The sequence below is a fragment of the Camelus ferus genome, chromosome 12 (genome assembly GCF_009834535.1).
Source record: "Camelus ferus isolate YT-003-E chromosome 12, BCGSAC_Cfer_1.0, whole genome shotgun sequence".
Lineage (NCBI taxonomy): Eukaryota > Metazoa > Chordata > Mammalia > Artiodactyla > Camelidae > Camelus > Camelus ferus.
In genome coordinates this window covers 44,074,789-44,100,333 of record NC_045707.1, presented here as the reverse complement: position 1 = coordinate 44,100,333, position 25,545 = coordinate 44,074,789, and the positions used below count along the sequence as shown (strand labels likewise).

Below are 25,545 nucleotides of genomic sequence, written 5' to 3'. Positions count from 1 at the left end.
TGTTGTTGTATGAAGTACGACCATTACAGTCTGTGTGCTCTATCTCACCCACCAGGAGGCTAATTACGGAGGGGCCAGAGAAGAGGCCGGTGCTACAGGGTTATCTCGCAGCCTCAGATGCTGGATAAGTTGGGAGAGACAGAATCGCTTTTGGGTGACATTCAGAACAGCTGGAGTGATTATTTGGAAGAGAAAAGCCTACCTATTCTTTTCCAAGGTAAACAGTTCATTTCATCTGTCGGCCACCTGTTTTATTACCAAATTATGCGACTATAAAGAGATCTATAAAGTTTGCTTTTAAAAAAATTCTTTCAGGTGCGTGACTATTCCCCCAGCCCGCCCATCCCCTGATGAATTCTTAGCAGCCTGCCCGAGACAAAGGATGCTCTCAGAGCCCCACCACACCTGGAGCCACGCTTTGAAGGATCTGCCAAGCTCACTTTTAATCGGGAGAACGAAATTACCCACATGGAGTCAGCAGAAAATGAGAAAGTAGAGCTCGTGCTGCGAATCATTCCAGCAAGTGCCAAGGGGCTAGTTGAGGAATGGCTTCATGAGGTGAATATCTTTAGCTTGTACTTAGGGTTTGGCTAGCGTATAATCATTTTCTCTTTTAGGAGCGATGACTATCATAAGTGTCTTTCCCAACTCAAGAGCGCTCCGGGCATGTGTCAGGCCGTTGTCAGACTCGGTATCGGTCTTGTCCTTGTTGTTATTTACTGTGACTAATTTTACATTTGCAAATACTCAACGTTCCACTGTGGCGGGGTCTCTCGGAGCCTGGGACCGGGGAGAGCCGCGTGTGTCTGTGTGCCTGGCCGTGAGTGCGTGTCGGTCACTCGTGTCTGTGTGCTGTGTGCCCTTGTTCTCGTCTCCTCTCTGTTGTGCACGTAGCCGGGGAGGGCTGGCCAACCACTGCGTTCTCAGATGTGGTTCGAGGCTTTCATTTGATTGTTGGACCAGGAAGAAAAGAATGTGTCACATCATGATTAACGGTCAATCTGAATTTTCAATTCATACGAAGGGAGAAGGGGGAGGAGGCTATGAGCCCAGTGATGAGACTAACCTTTTCCCTTTGGGAAGAGCATGATTCAAATTAAACAGCACTTTCAGTGTGAAATTAGTTTGAAGGCCTCTCCCTCGCTCCCTCGCTCCCTTTTTTTTGGTCCCTCATTTAACTCTTTGATGGGTGGCTCTTTCAGAGAGGATCCCTTCCTGCCTGAGTCTGTTCCCAGCAGCAGCCTATGGCTCCTCTTCCTTTGTTCTAGTTTTCTAAAGACTGGGTCCAAAACCCAAGGACAGAATATTTGGCTATTTTCAAGGCTCCATTATTTACAAGATGACATTCTCCCTAAAACATGTTTCTTTATGTCACGAACTGACCTCTCAAACAAGCAAATAAATAACGTTCTTCTTTTAAGGATAACTTTGCCAGGGAGAGGGGAGAGCGATCCTTTTGAAAGACCCCTCGAGTGCCCTCTGCTTTGCGCCAGTCTTCGCTGGCCAGGGGGCCAGTGAGGAAGAGCGGAGACCAGAAAGCCCAAGTTCCCTCTCAGGGGGCCTCTAGTTCCCCACATGGCTGAGGCACGGGATCGCCAGGCCAACCTGCAGCAACGCTGGCTTCAGGCAAGGATGTGCCTGGACTCTTTGAAACCACCTTGCAGTACTTCCTGGTCCAAGGACTCAGGCCCAAACATGTAGAAAGAAGTGCTGTCTGTGGAAACACTGGGCTGCTTGCCCACCTGCACATCCTGGCTGCCCCTGTCAGGCCCACCAGGATGTAACCTGTGATTGATTCGCTTTCTGGAATTTGGTGGCTTGTTGGGGAAGGGATAGTACTGAAAAGGCTGAGACAGGGATTTTCTTGTAATGTATTTTCAAAGGGAAAATCTGAGAGCTTTGAAATTCCTTTCCCAAAGGAAGGAGAGGTGTGCTAGAGGAGGCTGGGGAGGTGAGGCAGCTGGGAGTGGAGGTCAAGGTGGGGGGGGGGGTGGGCAGGTGGAGGCAGAGGAGCAGCTGTGTTTATTTTAATACATATCATTTAACCCTCACCTAGAAACAAATTGGAGAGGTTTGGGAGTGCATTAATCTGGACCCAATTAGCATGTCTTTCTCATTCAAAAGTGCAACCTGAGACTAATGAATATAAACTAGAGTTTTAGATGTCGTGCTTAAATCATTTGCATGTTTCATGCATGATAATTGAATTTATGTCTGCACTTCCTTTCACTTAACTATTTCCAGTCTCCTCCTGGTGAGTCACATGAAACAGGATTTCGTTATCCTGGGTGGAAAGAACTTACCTAGACTTTACTCCTAATGAGAAACTTGAGTGCTTGTTTCTTTTATTTGAATTTGAATAACTCAGTATTTTTTCAAAAGCAAAAGGCAGGGCTTAAGAGTCTGGCATGCTGTTTCAGGAGTCGGTAAATAGGCCTTCCAAGTTGATTTTGGAAAGGGCAGAAAATCCATGGGAATTTATGGCATTGAGTTTTCAGTGGTCCCAGAGAACTGGGTTTCGATGTGGCCACTTTTCTTATTTCCAAGAGCAATGTCACTTTACCGCCACATAAAGAATGTTCTTGGGCTGTGGACTGGAGTTACTTAGATCACAGGGATTTCGTGCACAGCACTGTTTTTGGCATAATTCGATATTTGCTTCCATACATGCGGGTGGGAGATGGTGTCACCCTCCATGAAGGTCTGTTAATGAGCGGTTAGCACTTGTGGTCCCTTAGCATGCTATAGGTTTTTTCCTTCCTTTTTTCTTTCTTTTTTGTTATTTAAGTGTAGAAGCCTTAATGCTGACAGTGCAAGCAGGTGCTAAGCCCCCTGCCCCCAAACCTGCTCCAACATGAAAAGTCTAAAAGCTGGCAGTGTGCATGTGAGAACACTTCCTAGGGAAAAACTTGAAACATGAGGCTTGAAATAATCCCCTGGTTTCAGTTTGTATCAGTGATTGATTTGTCTGTCTGCTGTCTTTCCTCATGTGTTTCCAAGTCCAATGTCAAAGTAATGCGCTTTTCTCCAGGAATTCTCCCCAATGTCCTTTGTTTTGGGTGCATTCAGTGGTTGCGTGTTGCTGAATGTCTTCTAGTCTTGTTTCCTGGTCCTTGTAGCTAAGAATGTCTTTGAAGGATAACATCGTGTTAATTTGTGATGTCACAATTTAAGTGTGCTTCCTGTCACTTACGTGTAGTTTAAAATGTTCCTTAATGTAGCATGAAATGATTGGTTAGCTTTGAAATGGTTGTGAAGTCATGTGAAGAAAATAAGTTTTGCATCCGACCAAGATAAATTCACTCTAGTGCTTTATGGCTTTTTATTCCTATGTGATAGTAATAAAGTCTCATGTAGGGATGGAAGCCATGAAATACATTGTGAAAAATCATCAACTAAGAAGGGGCCATCAGTATAGAAAACGTTAGCCTGTGGAGCTGTGAACGTGATGGAGAAATAATTTAGCGTATAGCTTTGCTATGTGTGGTGTTTGAGTTTCTCTATCCTGAGATTTTTGACAGCTAAGGAATCTAGGTTACAAGAGTTGATTCATCTTTGTAATCATTGATTTACATGCACATTTAGGTTTGCACATTTCTGTTTACCATACATTTTCTCCGTTCTCTATTAAGGACCGTGCTCTAGGGGAACTATTTATAGCCCGCTGATCTGGGAGGGAGCATTTAGTCCTCCTATGCCTCCTTTCTCCAGCTGTGGTCTTTCTTCTGAAACAAAGAAGAAATAGTCAAATCAGACTTGCCCTCTTGGAAATGTGGTCCAGATTGCTCTACTCCCAAGCTCCAGAAAAGGTCTACAAGGTTGGGGGGCAGGATTGGTCAACACCTCCTCAGATCCATGAATCCACTAAGAGTTGATTTCCACTTTACAGGGGTAGTGTAGTCCAGAAACACCTGGTGTCAGAGGCAAGGGGGGCTTTGGAACAGAGTCAGGCTCTAATCCCTCTGCTACCCCAACTTCGTGACCTAGGGCAAGTCATTTAAACTCTGAGCCTCTTTATCTTTAAAATGGGGAGAAATAATACCTTAGGGGGATGTTGGAAGGATTAAATGAAATCATGCCTACCTGTGCCTAACAAAGCATTTAGCATATTTAAAAAATCGACTGAAATACGACTTTTCCTCCCTTCCTCTCTTCCCTCCTTCCCTCTCTCATTCCCTTTTCTCTCCCTCTCATGTCCTCCCCTCCCTTCAGATGTTAGTCTAAAAACAGCACCTTTGCGAGAGAGAAGACTAGAATGTCTAATAAAACGCAAGCAAGTAACTAAAAAACAAAAAAGAATACCTAGTTGCCTCCTTTCCATATGTGGTTGAAATCCCTCGGTTGGATCAATAGTTTAATTTTTTTTCCTTGAATTGTTTTAATGATGATTGCCCTATTTTCACGTCTCCTGTTTTCTGTATATTTTGGCTTGACTGTGTGTTTTAATACTGACTATTGACTTCTACTCATTTTTACTGGTTTTCTGTATTTTTTTTCCACTGAGAATTCCAATAAAACTTATTTTCATCGTCTTTTGCCTCTCCATTTCCTCCACACGATGGGATTTTAGCCTGTGCTCTGAAAATGTCTGGACTGCTCCAGAAAGATAAATGATGTCTTTTCCTTAGAAACTGCCCACTGGTAGTGCCTAGAGAACTCTATCCTCCCTGCATTTGCATATCAATGTGCTCGGGGAAATTGGTCAATTTAGTTGTAACTTTGATACTAGCTTAACTTTTAAACATATAGAAATTATAATTGACTTTATCACTAGTTTATAGGATAACTATGGATAAGGAAAAGGACTTTGCAGGGACACAAATGCTGAAACGTTAAAAAAAAAATCACAGAATAATGTAAGTGTACTGCTATAAAAATAGACTATAGTGAAAATCAGTGACACCATATTTGTGTCCACACTTTTTAAAATTATCACTGAATTTGTTTTTTATACCCCTATTCTTACTCCTGTATATCCAGATCCTAGTAATATCCCTAATCCTTAGTAGGTATTCAAATATTACTGGATAAATTGATGGGAATGGAAGGAAGGAAGAAGATGGGGGAGGGGATAAGTAAAGAGCTATATCCCCACAAGAAATAGATTGTATGGTTCGAGAACACATACCCAGTTAAAGGTCTACACTCACTACAGAGTGAGGAGAATCTAATTCTGTACTAGGGTAGATATTACATTCTTATATATCTTGGACATTCAAGATAAAATGACATATACAAAATTATTCTAGGGGCCCAGAGCAAGGAATATTCCCTAGAATCAGAGAAGGAGCCCTTTTGGGATTTAGAACATGAGCCAAATTTCCATAGGCAGGAGTCAGGGACTTAGAAATTAACTTATCAAGGAATTTATTAAAAGCTCAAATGTGTGGTTCTTGGAAATGTTTCCGATGTACAAAGCCTTGAACCCTGGAGCCCATATTTACTTCTAAATATCTTCACAAGTATCATTAGAAACAGACAGTAGCTTTCAGTGGACACTCTTACTTAGATTAATTAGTTACTGCTGAAGCTCAGTGGGCTGCGATTAGCTCTTACACCCATGTGGGACAGGACAAGTCTAGACTGCCAGCACAACCGTGATTTCAAAGATGGCCGTGTATTTGCCCAGGCTTTCCCTGTATTCTTGTGTGATTGTCCTTAAACTCCAATACTTGCTGTAACTATGAGGCAACCTGTGCAAAAGTGGTAGCCTCCAAGAAGGGCTTAGCATCCCCCAGCAGGTCTAGATGTTGAATCTGTCAGAGGACACTGGCCTTTTCAGGGTAACTGATTGGCCATAAACTTGCAGTGTATTCCTAGGTAAAGTGCACATAAATATGTTGACCAGTGGAACAAAATACTGCAGTAAAAAGTGATTTCACTCAGCAAGTGAAGGAGTAAAGCTCTGTCTCACCAGTGGTCATGGCATAAGCAAGAGAGACTCACATCAGAAAAGAGTGAGAGTGTGAATGTGGGGCAGAACAATCCTCACATTGTTTCTTCCCTAATCTTCATCAGAAGTTGCACTTCATCAGAGGTTTCACCCACGACATTATCTTAATCAATGGAAGGTAACAGCCATGGGATCTGGGTATGGACAGCTTAAGAAAAGTTCCACATTGTCCTGCACATTCAAAATCCCAAGATGGTGCTGTGGAATTATGAGGTCTCCTATTTGGTGAAATAGAGAGTTCAGAATTCTTCTCTCATTCTTTGGATGGTCCCAGGAACTCTCAAACCATGGTTCAATTAGCAAAAGCGTCATCTTTTTAGTCACAATTTGGACCTCACCAAGTAGCATGTGCTCTGAGTTGTCTTTGTCCCAGTGGGAATGGGCTTATGCTGGCCCACACTCTCACCTGCCCACCTTTATACCAAAGTCACTCACACCTGCATGGAAGCCATGACTGAAGGGGAGGTTCAACAGCAGCTCTGGATCAGAGTGGGGTCTACACAGGAGAACAGAGTGAGCCCACAATCTCAGTGAGCACCAAATAACACAACCTTCTCGGTCATGAGCTTTAGGTTTTTCCATCTCTAAACCAGTTCTTAGTGTCCAATCTCCCAAGGGTAGCTACTCCAGAGGGAGCTTCCCCAGACCCTGTACTTACAGATGAGGCTATCCTTAGATTCGAAACACTGATGGTCAAAGGGTGGCATGGGATGAGGCTTGAAGAAATCTCTCCTGATGCTACTGGAGGGCTCTTCTCTTCACGACCTTCCATCAAAGAGGCCTCCAGACATGTGACGATTCGCTCTTGCCAGGCCTCTTAACTTTTCTTTCCACCGTTAGTCCTGATCAAGATGAACAGAACATAAATTGGTTGGTTTGAAGTAATAATAGCAGCCCTCGTGGTTCATTCTTTCATTCTGTTAGCTCTTTTCTCTTTCATGTGTTTATTTAGGCATTACGAAATAAAACTGTTTAGGCAAGAGATATAAAAATATTCTGGGAGTTTGTTTATTGGTCTTCCAAAATCAGGCTATGCAAAGGGGACTCAGTAAATACTGATGGCTTAACTGCTTGCTAACTTAAGTTCAGAATCCCTACCATGACCCACAGATCTCACAAGGCCTGCGTTTGTCCCTCTCTTGACCTCATCTCCTGCCTAGCTCAATGAGTCCAGCCTCACTGATTTTGTGATATTCCCTAAATATACCACGTGCACGTCTACTGCAGAGCCTTCGAAATTGCTGTTTCCTCTACCTAGAGCACTCTTTCTGGAAATCTACACATCCCACCCTCTCGTTGCCTCAAGTCTGCTCAGAAGTCCCCTTGGCAGTGAGACCTGCCAAGCGGCTATAAAAGAAGTTCCCTCCTTCTCCTCACTCCCAGCATCTTACTCTGATTTATTTTTCTCTGTAGATAACATTTTTCATAATCTGATATACTATATATTTCCTGATTTTTAAAAATTAATTGATTGATTGCCTTTCTTCACTAGAACATAAGGGTCCAGGAGGCCAGGGGATGGATCTGTCTCTTTTGTTTACTGCTTTACTCCCAGAGTCTAGAATCATGTTTGCACATGGTAGACACTCAAATATTTGTTGAATGAAGTAATATTCATTGGGTACTTCCTCACATCTAGGGGGTCAAGATACTGACATTATATGTCATATCAGCAAAAAATCACTTGTACTTCTCATCATTTGAATTAACCATGCTTTAAGCATTATCCTCTCCTAAGACAAAAAAAAATAAAACAAAACAAAAAACGCTTACTTTTCCAGTCTCCTCTCTTGTAAGTCATATCATGATGAGCATCTTTGCCCATCAACTTCTATACAAATTCCTCCCTAGGACAAATTCTTTGTTGTGGAATTACTGACTCATAAGTTCATGGGCATTTTTATGGCTCTTCATTTATATTACCAAATTGCTTACCAGGCATGTTATATCAACTGACACTCCAAACAGAAGGAAAATGTCAGAAAATTTTGGTTTGACTTTATTTTTAGCAGTATCACACAGATTTCTGCTGAGTTCACCAGATTCCCTTGCTCTCTCAGTTCTTTTGATGGATTCCCCCTGAGAATACACAAATGTGCTATTTTTATTTACACTTTGAACTTTGATTCTAGATCCAGCATGAAATAAATTATTCTAGAAATGGAAGGAAGTCAGAAATTATATTTTCCAATTCCTCTATTATACATAGGAGGCAATGAAGTTCCAAGATCATACTATGGGTGGCAAGCAAGTCTGGAAGTGAGAGCTCTCAAATCAGCACCTGAAAATATGTGAAAACCGTGAGTCAGCTCACAGGAGTCAGAGCACACTGTGCTAACTCTGAACTATCAGTGTCCACCTGTTCCTCATTAATGTCAAAATGTCCACTAGAGTCTCTCTTGATGTTTAGATTAAATACATTTATGGGGAGTAGGATGTAACTTTTGACTTGAACTTCCTGTTTCACTTGCTGTGTTAACTTGTTCTGGAAGCCTCTGTTTCTCTCAGTCTCTCTTGCACAATCTGGCCCCTTCACATTTACCTTCTTTCTGAATTTCAAAAAATTACAAGACAACTGAGAAACTGGTAGCATTTGTTGCATTTCTTTGAATATAAGCAAAACCATTAGAGAACTGGTCTTCTTACCAAAGAAGAAGATTTTGTGCTTTTCTGGAGCTAATACAAAATTGTCACTTGGACACTGTGGGAATGACTATTCAAACCAGCCCATACATTTATAAAAAGCTATACATATTTGAAGACATATATCTTAACATATAAACACACATGACCTCCCATTTCTCTCCAGGGTAATGTACACTAATGAAAAACTTAGAATTATATCTTGTCTTTCCTTTGAAAGGCTAAAATCTGGTCCTGTACTTTTTTTACTCACATGTATGCCTTCATAAGATCTCTTTTCAGATAAGGTGTTCTTACCTTATTCATGGATTGAATTGTTCCAAGAATGCCATAACCGAAGATCAAACAGTGCTTAACATCCATGGTAAATAATTATCAGAGCTCTGCTTATTTTCAGAAAGATCTTGAAGGATGAATCAATTGATGGCTTAAATAGGACAGTGTGTCCTGAAAAAAAGCATTAATGTATGAATATGTGTCTTAACCTGGTTGCCTTCGCTAAATGCAGGAAGTCTGAAATTTCAAACTATTTATGGAGAATACACAATTATTTACTGATAAGCATGAATATCTCTAAAGAAAATGTAAGTGTCCAGTAAAATAAGCAAGTAACTCAAATTGACAAGAAGCCTCCAAAATGAACTTAGTAGTCACTCACCTGAGCTGTAGGGGCTTTAGATGTGTACATGCAGGCATATCTGTTTGTTTCAGGAGAAAAAATTTATTTTAAATTCAAGGACAGAAAGTTGTGAGGCTCACCTGAAACAAACCAAGCTTTGCACAAACAACAAACATGATTTAGGAAATTTTTATCTTTACTTTAAATGTGTATTTTTTGGTTATGGCCCCTTCTTATTTATGTTAGGTAGTTTAGGTAGAAATGAGCACTGGGCAGGGGGAGAGGAAGGGGAAAAAGTAATGTTAACCAGGGAAAGGGAAATAAGAATGATCTTTGTTCTTAGTCACCTGAAAAAAAAAAATTTTGATGAGAGACAAAGTGTGATATAAGCAAGATTTTTATTAGTGAAGTGAAAAAAAAAATAGTAAAAGATAGTCCACTCCCAAGAATTGGGAGTGGGCCGCTCCGGGAGAGGAAACATGGCGCTGTTCTTTTGTTTCTCCTGTTTTTATATCCTGGTTTCATGATTGATTGATTGACAACTCAGGTTCCCTCACTCTGGTTAACTGACAGTTCAGTTTCCTTGTGTTTTGGGTTGTTCCTTTCCCCTTCCTCCCCACAGCCCAGTGCTCATTTCTATCTAAACTACCTAACATCCCTCCCTCTAGTCACATGACCCCAAGTCTTTGAGATGTCAAGGGCGACAACCACTCTAGCTACTTCCTGGTGATCTGGAGCAACGATGGAACTCGTTGGGGTCCTAGACTAGCTGGCTGTCACTGGGCAGATGCTGAGCCAAGGGTCGGTGTCCACTGAGGGGCTTGTATAAAAGCTGTCTTGGCCAAATGGTTACTTACCTTGTATAGCCACTTGAAGTTTAACTCTAGACGAGAAGAAACACATTTTGTAAGAAGGTTGAAAAGATAGAGGTCAAGTATATAGAGCTAATCCTTGCCAAAGGATGAAAGGGGCAGACGAGGGTCTTAAAAAAAAAAATTGATTTCTGTGCTTTCTGTTGGTTTAGGTTTTAAAAGGCAGATGTTGGATCGTTAGTCCAGCGAACTAAAGGAAGAATAAAAAGGACCCGAATGTTAGAGACATTTTAAATTAGTATTAAAACAATTTGATCGGGGCCCTAAAAGAAAAAAGATTAGAGCCAGTAGATGTTTAAGAAAGAGGTTTATCTAACAGGGATCCATAGTCCCCTAGGGTGATGGAACAGTCTCACTGGAGTGTTGCTTGAGAAGCAGTCGCAGATCACTAAGAAGTTCACAAGAATATGTGGCTCCCGTCTGTGAACCAGATCTCATCAGGGTTTTCCAGGGTTTGTCGGTGAGGTCTGTTCTAGCTCCTAGAGAAATGGATAGGGTCTCACGACACAGGTGAAAGGGAAGAGACTCGTCTGGTGATGGTAATAGTGTAGCAGGATTAAGTGTCCCACAGACGGAGACAGCACATCTGGGTTTTCCAATAATAATGCCTGATATTTAAGAAACCAAGCATCTGAGACCCAGAAATGTCTCTTGCCTTTTAAAAGATCAGAAACTTGGTGGTTAGCCTATGCTTGTATAGGGGCCCCCAGAGTTAGCTTAGAAGCTTCCTCCAGGAGAGTGGAGAGGGCGCCCAACACTCTTAGGCAGGAAGACCAGCCTCGAGCAGTGGGACCTACCACGTGGAGAGGTATCCCATAGGCTGTTGGGTAGGACCCAGCCGTTGGGTGAGGACCCCCAAGGCTCTTCCTCCTCTCATGAAATATAACTGGAAGGGCCTTGTGGGATCTGGAAGCCCCAAGGCCGGGGATCTTAGTAGGAGATTTTTTTATTCTTCCATTGCTTCCTGTTGGGAAGGACCCCACTAGAGGGGTACCGAGTCATCCTTACCCTTTAAACTGTCATATAGAGGTTGAGCTATGGACCCATAGTTAGGGATCCAAAGCCCACAGTAACCGGTTAGTCCGAGAAATGCCCTGAGCTGTTTTCAAATAGTGCTATTAGGGAGTTATAAGATTCCCTGAATTCATTCAGGAGAAAGGCTATGGTTTCCAGGAGTCAGAACAACTCCTAGATAAGTTACCTCTTGTTTGACCATTTTGGCCTTAGACCTGGAATCCTTATATTTTTGCTCAGCCAAGAAGTTAAGAGTTTGGATTGTTATGCTGAGTGGCCTGTTTTCAGGTAGGGAAACAGATAAGCAGGTTATTAACATACTTTAGCCTCTTTTAAAGCTGTAAGTCCTGTAAATCTTGGGCCAAAGCTTGCCCAAAGAGGACTGTCTCTAAACCCCTGTGGTATCACTGTCCAGGTTAGCTGGCGCTGACACCCACTGGATGAGTCCCACTGAAAGGCTAGTAAGTATTGGGACTGTGGACTAAGGGGTACACAGGGGAAAGCATCTTTAGGTCTAAGGTGAGGCACCACTGGGCTCCTGGAGGTATGTCTGCAGTAATACATCAGGGTTTGGAACCATGGGATGAAGAGGCACTACAGCCTTGTTTATGATTTTTAAATTTGGGACTAGTCTGTAGGCCCCATCCTTCTTAATGACAAGAAGGATAGGTGTGTTGTAGGGTCTAGAGGAAAAGGGTCTGGAGAAGGAAGTTAGGACAGAGTAAGTGGCCCCAGTATCCAAAAGGAAAGTTACTTGTCCCACCTGCTGCATCCATTTGTCCCCGCGGCTGCAGCCCAGGGATGGAGATCTCTTGCCTTGGGGCTGACTGGAGGGGGCTTCTTTAGTCCCAGACAACCATCTGCAGGTCGCAGGCCGGTTCTCCCCCATGGGCCGTTTGGCTCGAGGGACAGAGGGCCACCCAGTGACCTTGCTTGTTACACCAAAAGCAGGCAGATCTTGGAGGTATGTCCTTACGGGGGCATTTGTTGGCCCACGACCAGGTCAGCGGCAGGTGTTGTGTTGATCAGTCAGGCTTGTCTCGTGCTGCTGGGGGCCGAGGGCTTAGGGACGGTGGCTGCTCATCTGGGCAGGCCTGGCCTCTTTCCTTCTTTCCTTCTCCTGAGCCTTGGCCTCTTGTACCTGATCTCAATTTAAAAAACAAAACAAAACAAAAAACACCTGTGGCAGCAACGGTTAGCATTTATCAAGAGTTACTCTGGGTTCCTGGATTGCCTTTTGGAGTTTTTGTCTAATATTGGGGGCAGATTGGGTGAGAAATTTATCCTTTCAATGAGAGGTATATGATAGGGAGAGCAGGGGAGGATGTACGTTTAAGGGAGTCCCCCTCTCAAAGAGGTGTTGGGGACAGCAGGTTGCTGATAGTAACCATGGCCAAGGTGGTTATTTTGCATTTCTTTAGATCACTGCTGTCCCTCAGCAAATAAAAGATGTGGATATATGGTATTTTAGACATTTGCCTTGTGTATCGTAGAGGAGATTAAGCTGGAGCAAGGTGCTTGAATTTATGCTATTTATGGGCCATGCTTTTGGCTAAATGTAGCCCAGGGGAGTCACAGCAGGGATCAACTGTTGGCTTTCCATCTAAAGGGCAGGATACTGGGGGAAGGGGGGTGCTTCAGAGTTCAGCATCCTGAGATGAAGCCCACAGGCTATAGTCTGATGTCTCAGTCTTCTGCCTGTAGCCAAGAGTACCCTGAAGCCATGGACCGAAGAAAGCCTGGCGTCCCAGGGTCACCGGTCCCCACAGGAGGAGGACCCGGCATCCCAGCCTCCTCTCTGGATGGGGAAAGCGGCCACAGTCTTACCATGAGCTGAGAGTCTCCGCAGTCCAAGGAAATAGTCAGTTTTAACCATGCGGGTGGTCAGTGATCCAGGAGCAGAAGAGCTGCTCAACTGGGACAGCCAGAGAAACAGGACAAAAATTGAGGAGGGAGTTAGGGGTAGAGGGCCCCTATGGAAGCTCCTGCATGGGGAAGGCAGCAGGAGAGGAGAACTTGAGCTAGAACTCCAGCATCTCAGTTTTCTAAGGCAGAGATGTTTTCTTGCCTAAGCAAGTGTCCCCGGAGGGACATGAAGCCAGAAAGGAGTCAGAGACATTGCAGCCCATGGTTACTGTCCACGGTGGTGTTTTCTAGAAAAGGCCACCAGGGACAGTGTTACTCAAGCCATGTACGAAAGCCGTGGCCAAATACTTGCTGGCCCGTGAATAAGAGTAATAATACGGTTACGAGAGTCCCCAGGGCACCACAGGTTGAAACAGTGGCACCAGGGGCGAGGCCCAGCCGCACTGGGAAACTGGGAGTTCTCTTTTAGGTCAGAGAGTGAGTAAGTCATAGTTCAGAGGAGGGCACCCCTGTTGGAGCCATAGGACCTTGCAGTGACCAGTGGGACAAAGAGAGTCAGAGATTGAACAAGGGTGTTTTTCAGAGAACTCAATAGCAGAGGTCAGAAAGCAGAAGCAAGGACCCCCAGCCGAGGATAGAGACCAGTATGTAAAGGTGTGAGTGATAAAGTAATCGGTACACAGGCCTGGTCCCGCGTCTTGAGTCAGCTGCCTACCTCACATGTCATCTTCTCCTCTTCCTGGTTTCGCAGCTTTTCCTTTGAGCATTGTTTTCAGGCGGTCAGCGGTCTTCTCTATAGGCCAGTCCAACGTAAGGGCCAGAAGGGACGCGTTTACCGTGGTTCTGGAGTAAGCCTGGTTAGCTGCCCCTGGAGCTCCGTGGCAGGCGGGGCTGGCGGGGGCAGCGCGCGGGGGGCAGGCGTGCGCGCGGCCCCAGACAGGCCGCGGGCTGCTTGACCGGCCCAGCACCGCTGGGAGCCCCGCGCCCTGTCCTCGCTCCAGCCTCCACAGCCCGGCCCCAGGAGCCTGTGCTCTGCTGGCCTCCGGGAGGGAGAGGGAGATGGAGGAGGAAAGATTAGGTTGAAGCACGCAATCCGAGTCACGGCACCAAAATCAGTGTTACCGGGAAAAGGGAAATAAGAATTAACTCGGTTCTTAGTCACCTGAAAAAAAAAGAATTTTTGATGAGAGACAGAAAGCGTGATATAAGCAAGATTTTTTTTAGTGAAGTTTAAAAAAAATAGTGAAAGATAGTACCCTCCCATAGAAGCGGGAGCGGGCCGCTCCGGGAGAGGAAAAATGGCATTGTTCCTTTGTTTCTCCTGTTTTTATACCCTGGTTTCATAATTGATTGATTAGATGATTGACTGATTGACAACTCAGGTTCCATCACTCTGGTTGATTGACAGCTCAGGTTCCTTGTGTTCTGCGTTGTTACTTTCCCCTTCCTCTCCCCCGCCCAGTGCTCATTTCTATCTAAACTACCTAACATTTAGATTGTAGAAAATAATTTCCGTAAATATTTTCCCCAGTTTTATCAAATCCAAATCTTTAAAGCCAATTGCATTCCCAGCATCTGTCAGCTGCTATACCCTCTCAAGTCTAGAAAATAACCTTATCTTCAGATATTCAAAGCCTCATATCCTCTCACTCCATTTCCACACCATCTTCCCCTCCAAGGCGCACAGGAACTAAAAAAACAATCATCCACCAACAGCCTGTTTCAGGCCATGTCGTTTACATACATCTCACCAGTAAGTCATTGTCCTCATTTTTTTTTTTTTCTTCAGATTTAGAAACTGAGGGTCTGAGAGATGATGATCACTGGGCTGCTTTTCACATATTCTCGTACATCCCTGATGTCCGTCCTCAGATCCAGGGTATGACTTCTACAAGGTGTGCCAGCGGCCCCAGCTCCAAACCCACCCTCTGTGTTTTGTACGTTGTGATACTGCAGGACCCCTTATTCCTTCTACGTGTCAGAGGCTGGAGCCAGGAGTGCATGCCCATCCCCACCCTCCACACACATATCCCTTACCTTGTTTCCTCTAATGGTTGAACCTGCCCAGGAGGGGGAGGGTTAGTGACCGCTCCTCCCCACCCTCACGCCCCCAACTCCCACCAGCTGCTGCTTTTTTTCTGTTGTTGCTAACGTTTTCCCATAATTCTTGCTAAAAGTCAGAATGATGCTAGAAAAGGCAGGGCTGGCCCTATCGGGGCAAAATGTCCTCTGAGTATCCAAACAGTAAGCTTTCTGCCTCCCACGTGGGAAGCACACTGCCAAGGGTCACTGGGTCCCTTGGGAGACTTTTCCAGACCTCCTCCACTTCCTTGTGTAGACAGTACGGTGGAGGAAGGTCTGTACTCTAATTCTATTAAGGCAGGCGACATCAAGAATAAAGGAGAGTGATGGAGTAGATATTTCAAAGTGACTCAGTCAACCTTTTGCAATCCACAGAAGCAGCTTTCTGTACTCACAGAGGACATTGTCCAATGACAGCTAGTGAACGTGACAGTAGAATTACAATCTGAGGACCCAGCTCTGCCCCTGGCCGGTTGTGTGAGCATGTGAAGGTCACTTCCTCTCTTGACTCTAGTTCCTCATCTGTAATCTGGGATAATTTCCATCCTTACTTCAGGTTGTTTTGAGGCTCAGCTCAAGCGATACATAAACAGAAATGCTGTGAACTGGAGGTACAGCACCTAGAGGGTTATTAGGTTGGAAATTTGACACAAAATGGCAAAATGTAATTTCACTTGAAATTTAACTTGGCAATTTTAAGTTCACTCACTGGTTCAAGTGCCAAGCCCTGTACCAGGGGCTGGGATGGTGCCAAGAACAAGGCTGACTCAATCCTCCGTGGGGACTAAAGGCGTGGGTGGCAGACACAGAAAAAGCAGTCAAACTAGAGATGACGGCTACGAAAAGGGGCACGCAGAGTTCAGTGGATGTGTGATGGGCTCCCTTTGGGGGATCAGGAAAGCGTCCTAGAGAAGTGACACTTGACCCTAGTCTCAGAGCAGGTGACCACAACTTCCTGAATACCATGAAACTAGACCACACAGAGTGGATACTCTCCCATCGTCTGATTTCCACACCTAAAAACAGCTCAGTCATTCCTTCTACTGTCACACAGATGTAAAAGCGAAATTAAAAGGGATTTTTAGTCTAAGGATGATAACTTTTGACACAAAGCATTTACCACTCTTATTCTCCTTGGCAGCTGAACAGGGCTCAGACTCTCCGGAGCCATGACTGGGACACGTGCCTCAGTTTCTCCTGGGGCGCGGGTGGAACATGGGAGATGTGGAGGTGGAACGTGGGAGATGTGGGGGTGGAACATGGGAGATGTGGAGGTGGAACGTGGGAGATGCAGGGTTGGAACATGGGAGATGCGGGCGTCATCTCTCCATATCGAGGGGCTAGAAATACATTTTTCCGTTCGCTGCAAGAGCAAACCAGGGGCTTCCCTCTAAGCTACTTTTAGAGTCAACCCCTCTATCTACTTTCCTAAATAAATCTCTCCTCTCCTTCATGTACAAAACTTTTTCAGAGAATTGTCATTATGTGTGACCTCAGACAAGTTACTCATCCTCTCAGGGGAGAAACAGTAAAACCACAGGGTGTTTCCTAAAGGTTTGTTCTGAGAGTTAAATGAGTTATGACTTAAAATAGTGCCTGGAACATAGGAAATGTTGTACCAGTGGAAGCCAATATTATTATGATGATAATCACCATCTTTTCCTTCCCTCCTGCTTACTCTCCGTTCACTACAATTTGCTTATAACCTATGACTCATATCTGTAAACAGCTCGTGTTAAGGTCACCAATAGCTGCATGTAGCTAAATTGAAGGAACTATTTCAGTTCTCATTCTACTGACTTCTCCATAACAATCGACCCTGTTGATCAGAGCCTTTTAAAAGTGTATCTTCTCTTCTCTTGACATCTATCACACAACAGTTTTCTAGGTTCCCTTTTCTTTCTCTGGCTACGGCTCCATTTCTTGTGTTGGCTTTTTCATCCTGCCCGTATATTTAGTCTGAAGCTACTCAGGATCTGGGTCTCAATCTTTTCCTCATTTCTCCCAGGGGTAAGCCTTTTAGAGGCTTCAGCAACTTCTTCCCTGTCAATTTTCTGAGTTTCAAATCCACAGACACAAGTACCTTCTAGACATTTCCAGTAGGATATTTCACAGGTACATCATCTGCAACATCAAAATAAATTCAACGTCAAATTTCTTCAAAACAGATTAGTTATCTTCTGCCTTAAACCTGGGCCTCCTTCCCAGCTTCCTGTCTCTGTGAATTCTACCCATTGTGTAAAGTAGAAGCCAAGGAGTAATCCTTGGTATAGTTCTCACCTCCCTTCTGATTTCAAGCTGTAACTTGTATGTGTCTATTCAATCCACCCATTTTCCCCTGACGCCACTGCCCTGACCCAAGGTCAGAATGCCAAAACCATGGCAAAAGCCTACAGCCCAGCATTGCCAGTCTGTTCTGCCCCTTCTCTGGGTCTCCAGTCCCATGTTCAGCCAGATGTGGCTCTCCATGTTCAAAACTGACTTGTCAACTTCCTCTCCATCTTAAAACCTTTGAATTTTTTTCCAGTGCTGTTAGAATAAAGGCCAAAGTCATCACCATATCCCCCAAGGCACTATCTGACTCTGCACTCTATTCTCCTTTGTGTCCCTCAGTCCTTTCCAACGTATTCCTACCCTCCCACCTCTTTACCCTCCTGGCTGCCTCCATCTGGAAGGCTTTCCAAGTTCACCACTCCACCTCCATCTATTCAACCTTCAGACCTTCCTCTTCCCGTCTGCCACCTCCCCAGTCTAGCTTCCCAGTCCAGATCAGGTTCATCTGTTGTATTTTCCCACCAAAGTGTGTTTTTTATTTTATTTTTTGAAGATGGTGTGATTTAGTTCTGGAGGTCAGAAGTCCAAAATGGGTCTTGTCCAATTAAAATTGAACACTTGTTCTTTTCAAAAATCCTGGGGAAGAGTCCATTTCTGAGCCTTTTCTAGCTTCTAGAGGCTTCTTACATTCCTTGGTTCCTGACCTTGTATCTCTCCAGCCTCCACCCTCACACCGTCTTCCTCTGTTTATTTTTTTAGGATATTTGACTCAGTTTATAATTAACTATTCAATGTGTGATTAATTAATGCTCTTCTTGCCAAATATAACTCAGGCTCCATGACAGAAAAGACTATTTCTAGTCTTGCCCGTACTTTTCTCGAGCACTTACCAAGCAGCCTATTGTACACACTTACCAGGCAGCCTATTGTACAGAAGGAACTCAACATCTGTTGAATAATTAAATGAGTGATCTCCCCATCCTGGGTTATCAGAATATTTAATGTTTCTCTTCAAAATCCTCAAATCCAACCCCCAAGCTTGATCTTACTACATTCTAAGAAAGACTTGAGGATTATAATTAAATTTTTGGCTAAAACATAGCAAGGGTTTCTTTTCAATAGCTGTGGTTTCCCTGTAAAAGTGAGACTCATTAAAGCACATGTTGAAAGAATGCATGTAAACAGCCTCAAATCAAGACCCCAAGATTCAAATAGGAGAGAGGCTGCAATTAATCTGAAACCTAAATTGTATTTTCACATCAACAAAGTTATAGAAAACCAAGTCATTAAGTAATTGCTATTGTGACACAGATGCATGCCATAGTCGAAGTACTTTGCACAGCTGTAATCTCAAACTACCTAGAGGTTTGCCACATTCTTTAATTTTCTGATTGATTAAATGGATTATTTGACATTTTGGCAGATCATAGAAATTGCTGAATAACAAAGACTTCTTTCATTCCTCATTATTCGCTCTTTCTGAGCTTAATGCAAATTCCTTAGAAACAAAGGTGTGATATTTCCTTTTCTATAATTTTATTTCAGTGTTGTGTTTTTACTGATAATAGTAGCAGTTCCCACACAAAAATTTCACATTATTAACTTAGCATTTTCTCTAATTAAAATGTAATGCATAATAAGATATGAATTTCATATCACATTCAGATTTTTCTCTTGTCTACAGAGAATTCCATGCTTTTATATTCTTGTCAGTGGAACAGAGGATTTAAAAAAAAAAAAAAAGCCCTCATTGGTTAATGGGAAATTTCTTCAGTTTTGGCTGCCAACTCATCCTTTGGGAGACTAGGTATTTCCAGGTGGCTGGTTAAATGACGGTGTGGACAGTATTTACACTGACTAGGCTGGCCAGAGTGGGGCTTTTTGTTTCCAAACTCATTTTCTCTAGTCCATTCAGTTAGTACTGATTATATAAATATTGCGTAGTTGTCACTCATCCACTGGGACACCCACAGACCTCTATTTACAACCTTCATCCAACTTCTAACATGGATAAAGCTCCTCTCTAATCAGGTTCTCATGCCTGCTTGAGGAGACAGAGTATTTGTTACAGGGCTGAGTGCCTAGGATGGCGACCCCAGCAAATACTCATTGAGTTTCTTCTAAGTGATGGAGCCTCACGAGGTATTAGAAACATACTGACAAGACACTGACTTCCCTTTAGAACAAGGTGCTCAGACTCCAGTGGGGAAAATTACAATGTAGTCCAGTAAATGCTGTATTGGTTGATTTAACCATCCTGTACCCAACTTGGCAGGCAGGGAAGGCTTGTCAAGGAACTAAAACCTCTGCTGAGATTTGAAGGCTAAGTGGTAGGAAACCCAGTGAAGATGCAGCATTCAGAATGAAACAGCAGCAGTACGGTAAGCTTGGAAACGTTGTCCACCACGACAGGATTCAAGATACACAATCAATTCCAGTTCAGTATGTCCCAAGCTCAGGCTAGAAGAGGGGCAGCTTAAAAAGTGGTGATTCAAGTAGAGACCTGAGGAGTGTGTCAAGTAAGGAGCTCTATTTTCTTTGTATGCAGTAGAGAGCCACTGAAGAGGCGGAGACAGGGAACGCTAGGATCAGCGTTGCATCTCAGGAAGATCTCTCTGATTGCAGGACTGGAAGGGAAAGATAAGACAGAGAACAGGAGACCCGTTTGGAGGTGAATGCAGTCATCCTCTCCTGGGGAATCGAACTGGGGTAGCAGTGGTGGTGGGGGTGCAGGGGACAGATTGGAAAGCTATTTCGGAGGTACCGTAGGCAAGAATTTGCAACCACTGGATGCAGACAGGGAAGGAGGAGTGGAGTGGAGGCCAGGCTTAGGCTACCTCGGGCTCCTGCGTGGATGGCATCACAGTCCGTGAGATAACACAGGCTTCCTAAATAGGCAATGTTAATTATACATAGCTGGATACACTCCTAAATCCTAGAAACTTTAAGCAAAAGAGATCAAAGCATTCCTTAGCTGGACACTTTCCTCTCTGTGCAGGAGATGTGAGACTGTGGCCCTTCTCCTCCAAGGGAGTCTTCCTCAGGTGGTACTCTGTGTTCTCACCCCCACCCTGAGTTCCCCTCCTCTATAACACGTGTCAGACGTGATGCAGTTTTCCTTTTACTTAGCCATTCCTTCCCCAGAACACCTTTCAAGCAGGGACTGTGTCTTATGACTCATGACTCAGATATTCATGAACTCAACCAGGTTTTCAACACCCACTGTGTCTCCTGGGCATCAGGCACTAATTATGCTCAAGACCCTGCAGAGTGCCTGGCACACAGGGGACCCTCAGTGAACGTCTGATAAATTAAATTCAGGCCAGCATATGACTTAGTTGGCTACTAGTCAAAGACTTTCACTCTCATATGAGGAAATCTCCAGGTATTAAGTTCTTTGCAGACAGCCTTTCTTCTCATGTGGTCCGAGGACCAATAGCATTGGCATCACCTGGGAGCTTGTTAGAAATACAGACTCTGAGGCCCCACCTCAACCTACTGATTCCGAATCTGTGTTGTAATAAGGGTCCTGGGAGATCGGTGTTCCTGGTGTGTACTGGCCCACAGATGCAGTAGTGTCCAAATGGTGGCTCGGCAGTGTTCTGTGATTATTCCCCAGTGTGCTCCAGTCCAAGCCAGACCTGCTGCTCCACTCACTGCCTTCACTCAGCTCCAGTCACACAGGGACAGGTTTTTCTCCTGACTTGTTTTATCAGTCTCTTACTCTTCTGATCAGGCAGCGTTGTGGTAGTACCCATCAGAGAGCAATAATGTCTGCTGTTTGTTCAGGATAAGAGTGCTAAACTGTTGGTGCTTTGCAATCATTCAATCTATGTTCAGCTCCTGACTCTCTCACTCACTTGTGGGGTGTCACAGTGGCTTTATTTCGTTTTTCTGAGCAGCCATCTTCTCATCAGTAAAATGGGGATAATAACACTGCCTACATCATAGGATTATGGTGAGGAATAAAATGAAGTATTAAGTGCCCAACTCAGTAACTGATACACAGAACCCATTAAATTGTATCTATAATGATTTCATTTTGGGAAATCCTTTTCAGCTTTTCATCATTTATTTACTAACACTTATTGAAGATCTATGATGTACAAAAGCCTATATAGCAGGGTAGACGCAGATGTGCGTACCTTACGTCTAGTGAAGGAGATAAAATGACAGACAAACTGTACTAAAAGGGAATGTCTACGAAGGGCCACATGTATGGGCTGTTGTTATCAGTCTGTGGTTCGCCATGTGGCTTTTATAAAATATTGATGCCCAATACTGCCCCCAGAAATTTTGATTCATTCGGCCTGGCCATCTGGCATTTTTTAAGTACACCTTGTATGGTTCCATGTGCAGCAGGTCTCAGACCACAGACATAAGGAATCCAATGAGGAAGAAATTATTTAAGGATGAGATTCCTAAGGAAGGCTTTGTGTAGAAAGTGTTATCTTGAGGGATGAAGATGAGAATTTTTAAACTCAATTAATGATCATACCTTTTATTTTGAAAATTAAAATGATAAAGACTATTTTTTAAAAGTAAGCAAATTCTCCCCCAAATCCCAGCATTCTTTTACTTCTATATTGTTTGCTCATTTTTTTTTTCGGTCTATAGGCATACATATTTATCATGCTAAAGCAGAACTACTCAACAGAAATATCATGTGAGCCACAAATTCAAGCCACACATGTAATTTTCAATTTCTCAAGATCCACATGATAAAAGTTTAAAAGATACAAGTGAAAGTAATTTTAGTAATTTTTTTCTCTAACCTAATATATACGAAGATTGTCAATATAAAATGAATGATATAAAATACATTCTGTTGCACCTTAGGTCTTCAAAATCCAGTATGTATTTTACACTTAATGCAAATCTTAATTCAGACTAACCTCATTTCAAGTGCTCGAGAGCCACATATGGCTGGTAGCTACCATATTGGACAGCATAGTTCTAGAAAATGTGATCTATATAAACATTTAAAGGATTCAGAGATAGTGGATATATTTTAACTATTTTTAGTGTTGTTTTTGTAGTTGCTGTTTATATAGACATCTGGGAAGATGAATCCTAAAGAGTCAGACCACAGTGTGGACTACCTCAAATACTGGGTTAAGGGATTTTAATTTTATTTAATGGCCTTGAGAATGCACTGGCAATCTGGAACAAAAATGCTTACTTAACTGGGCGATGTTAGATGAATTGGAAGAAAGGGCAGTTAGAAGTGAGAAGAGCAATTAGAAGTCCAAGGGAGAGGTAATTATGGTGTGGCTTCCAGCCAAGACCAGGGAAATGGGGAGAAAGGAACAAATGAGATAATGTTCACAAAGACATGGTGATTGATTTCATTTGGGATTGGGGGAGAGAAACAATGGAGTCAAAGATGACTCCTTGCCGGTGGGAAAGATGGGGGAAGAGATTCCAGGGGGAATGGAGTGATTCCGCTCAGTTTTAGTCATGTTGAACTTGAGATCTAAGCAAGATGACTCCCTGCTCCAAACGTCTAGCAGGCAATGACTGGAATGCGGGCTTGGAGTTTCTCTAGAGTGAGTTAAACCAAAGAAGAGAGTAGCGAATGTAACAGAGGAGATCCGTAGGAGAATATGAAAGCTGTTTTGAAACACCTGAAGAACTGATATTTGGGGAAAGAGACACAGTTTACCAGCGCAGCTCTGCAAAGCAGAAGTGGCACTAGTCGTAACGGCTCCAGAGAGGCTGAGTTCAGCTTCATACATGAGTAAATTACCTAACATTTAGATAATTGTCCACTCATAGAAAAAGTGCCCTCAAAAGGCAGTAAATTCCTTGGACCTTTCTGAGAGCAAACACTTAGAAATAAAAGCACATATAAATACAAATCAGATGCCTTTCTTTCTTTCTAAGTAGACTATGCATCCTATCTGTAAGAGCCTATTTAAATTCCCCGTGGTAAACACACAGCCTGAGTAGACTGTTAACCTCTATTAAACGCCTTTATTCAGAAGGGACAGGGCTTGTGTCCACCCATTCATACTTTCACCCTGGCACCCAGGTCTGATTAGCCGACCTGGAGTCATCCTCCCTCTGCTGCTCACTCAGCCTTTCGGACAGAGACTGTTCTCTCATCATATGGTTCTTCTGTTCTCCAGCCAGGGAGCCACTTTCTTTCAGCTTCTTCTCTCTATTTGACCATTCGTAACTATTAAAAGGGCATGTACGTTTTGGCTTCTAGGAAGATTCCATTCCTTCCTTTACTCCTCCTGCCTCTCCTTAGATTGATGCAGAATCAATGAAAAGAACATTTAGTCAATTACAGGGTTAGGTTGTGGTATAATTCTGGTATGATGTGAAAAAAAGTAAAATTATGAACCTATGTGAGGTTGCATGATGTCTCTGTCTCTCTGTCTCTGTCTGTCTCCCTCCTTTCTTCCTCCCTCCCTCTCTCTCTTTCCTCCTCCTTCCTTCCCTTCTTTCATTCCTTCCTCTTTTCCCTCTTCTCCCCATTCTCTCTTGGATCTTTTTTCTTGCTTTGGCTTGACATGCGAAATGCTGGTGGTTAGACGTGGACCTCAGTATTTCTCCCACTAAGGATGATTCTTTTCCTTCCATCCTCATCTTTTTAGAAAACAAGCAGGATTCTGGAAGGACTTGGGGGCATGCCAGATGACACCATTGTGATTCTTTTTTAGTTTTAGGCACAGATCCTGAAAGCAAAAGAAGTTTTGTGGATCCACATGGCCCAGGCTATTAAGTAAAAGCTCCTTCATCAGACTCTCTGTACAGCGTAGTAGGTAAGAGCATCAACTTTGGAGTCAGGCTGCCAGGGTCAGTCCTAACTTTACCGGTCACCAGCTGCCTATCCTGGGTCAGATTGCTTAATCTCTGTGTTTCTCCCATTCCTAACCTGTAAAAGAGGCGCATTATTTCTACAGTTACGTGGTGGCACTGAGGCTAAAGCAGGAACAAAACAGCATTCCCGTTCTGACAGCTTTGCATTCTAGCAAAGAAGACAAAACACAAGTAAATATACTACTTGTTGAGTAGTCGTAAGAGCAAAGAAGAAAAGCAATGTAAGGTAAAGGGATAGAAAGTGATGGAAGGGGTACTGCTTTTTATGGAACACATCAGGTAAAGCCTTTGTGAGGAGTGGGGTTTCAACAAAGACCTTGTATATATCTGGGTGACGCATGTCCAAACTGAGGGAACGGCAGGTCCCAATGAAGGAAGTTCTTTGCGTGTTCAAAGAGTAGCAAAGAGACTGGCGTAACTGGAATAAAGTAAGGGAGGAGGAGGTGGCAGGAGCTGAAGTCAGGAAGCAGGGAGAGGACAGACTATTTTGGCCTGTAGTCCACAGTCCAGAGGTTGGCAGGTAATCTATGTGAAATGGAAAGCCACTGGAGAGGAGTCAGAGATGACTGCAGAGGATGTTGCCAGTGCAATTAGAATTCTGTATAAAGTTGTCATTTACTGAGATGAGGGGAGATGAAGGGGGAAGCAAAATGGGAGGACCAAGAGTTTATAACCAGACACATTAAATTTGAGATGCCTATTAAATTTTTAATGGGAAAAGTCAAGTAGGAGGCTTAATAAATATATTTAGTGTTCAAAAGCTGCTGTGAGTCCATATGAGATGAGAACTAAGAATTGACCATTGAATTGGATGACAGAGAGGTCACTGGTGACCCGGACAGAAATATTTCAATGTTTTAATATTTCAGTATTTCAATGGGAGGATGAAAGGCTGACAGCAGGGAGTTAGAGAGAGAATGGGAAGATTCTGCTTCTGGCTATGATAGCTGAGCTTGTATCAGACTACCCTCCTGCTAAAATAATAAGAAAAGCTGGATTAAGAAAAAAAAATCTGTTTGAAGATATTTGAGATATACTAAGACTGAAAGTACTTGAGAAGCCAAGATGCAGAGAGAAAGGAAATATAGGAGGGAAGTTGAATATTTGATGCTGTTTTCCCCCCTATTTAAGGCATTTGCCTCTTGGTAAGTGGTACTGTAAGTAGAGGCTCAGAGACAAGATGAAAGTAATGGCTGAGGAATTAAGGAGCTGACCAGACCTATGGACAGTCTGATGGAGCTGCAGAGAAAAAATTAGACAAAGGAAAGCTGGTGAATAACGCAGAATTTCATTTGGGGACCCTGAAGGGCTTCATCCTAGGAGTAAGAGCAACCAGAAATAGAACAGACTTCCCAAAGAGAAAAGCCCAAATTCTACTCATCTCAATCACA

The 25,545-nt window shown here is 43.4% G+C and overlaps 3 long non-coding RNA genes across 4 annotated transcripts in view; 2 read left to right on the top strand and 1 right to left on the bottom strand.

The window, feature by feature from the left end:
* Window positions 1–4,650, top strand: part of LOC106729855 — a 96,816-nt gene extending 92,166 nt beyond the window's left edge. The window contains exons 11-13 of the long non-coding RNA XR_004324712.1: window positions 56–217; window positions 316–558; window positions 4,213–4,650. This is a non-coding gene — a long non-coding RNA (uncharacterized LOC106729855). The remainder of the gene's footprint in view (window positions 1–55; window positions 218–315; window positions 559–4,212) is intronic.
* Window positions 573–14,429, bottom strand: LOC116667713. 2 transcript variants are annotated; one of them, XR_004324715.1, is made up of 7 exons: window positions 13,683–14,426; window positions 11,865–12,242; window positions 10,073–10,566; window positions 9,255–9,294; window positions 8,894–9,043; window positions 6,612–6,795; window positions 573–3,725 (listed from the first exon to the last, which is right to left on the bottom strand). It is a non-coding gene; the product is annotated as an uncharacterized LOC116667713 (long non-coding RNA). The 2 variants fall into 2 exon arrangements; XR_004324714.1 differs by having other exon boundaries at window positions 8,894–10,277; window positions 13,683–14,429.
* A 2,293-nt stretch (window positions 14,430–16,722) lies between these two features.
* LOC116667717 lies at window positions 16,723–24,360 on the top strand. Its single transcript, XR_004324719.1, has 3 exons — window positions 16,723–17,969; window positions 19,832–19,833; window positions 24,350–24,360. It is a non-coding gene; the product is annotated as an uncharacterized LOC116667717 (long non-coding RNA).
* The last annotated feature ends 1,185 nt before the right edge of the window (window positions 24,361–25,545 follow it).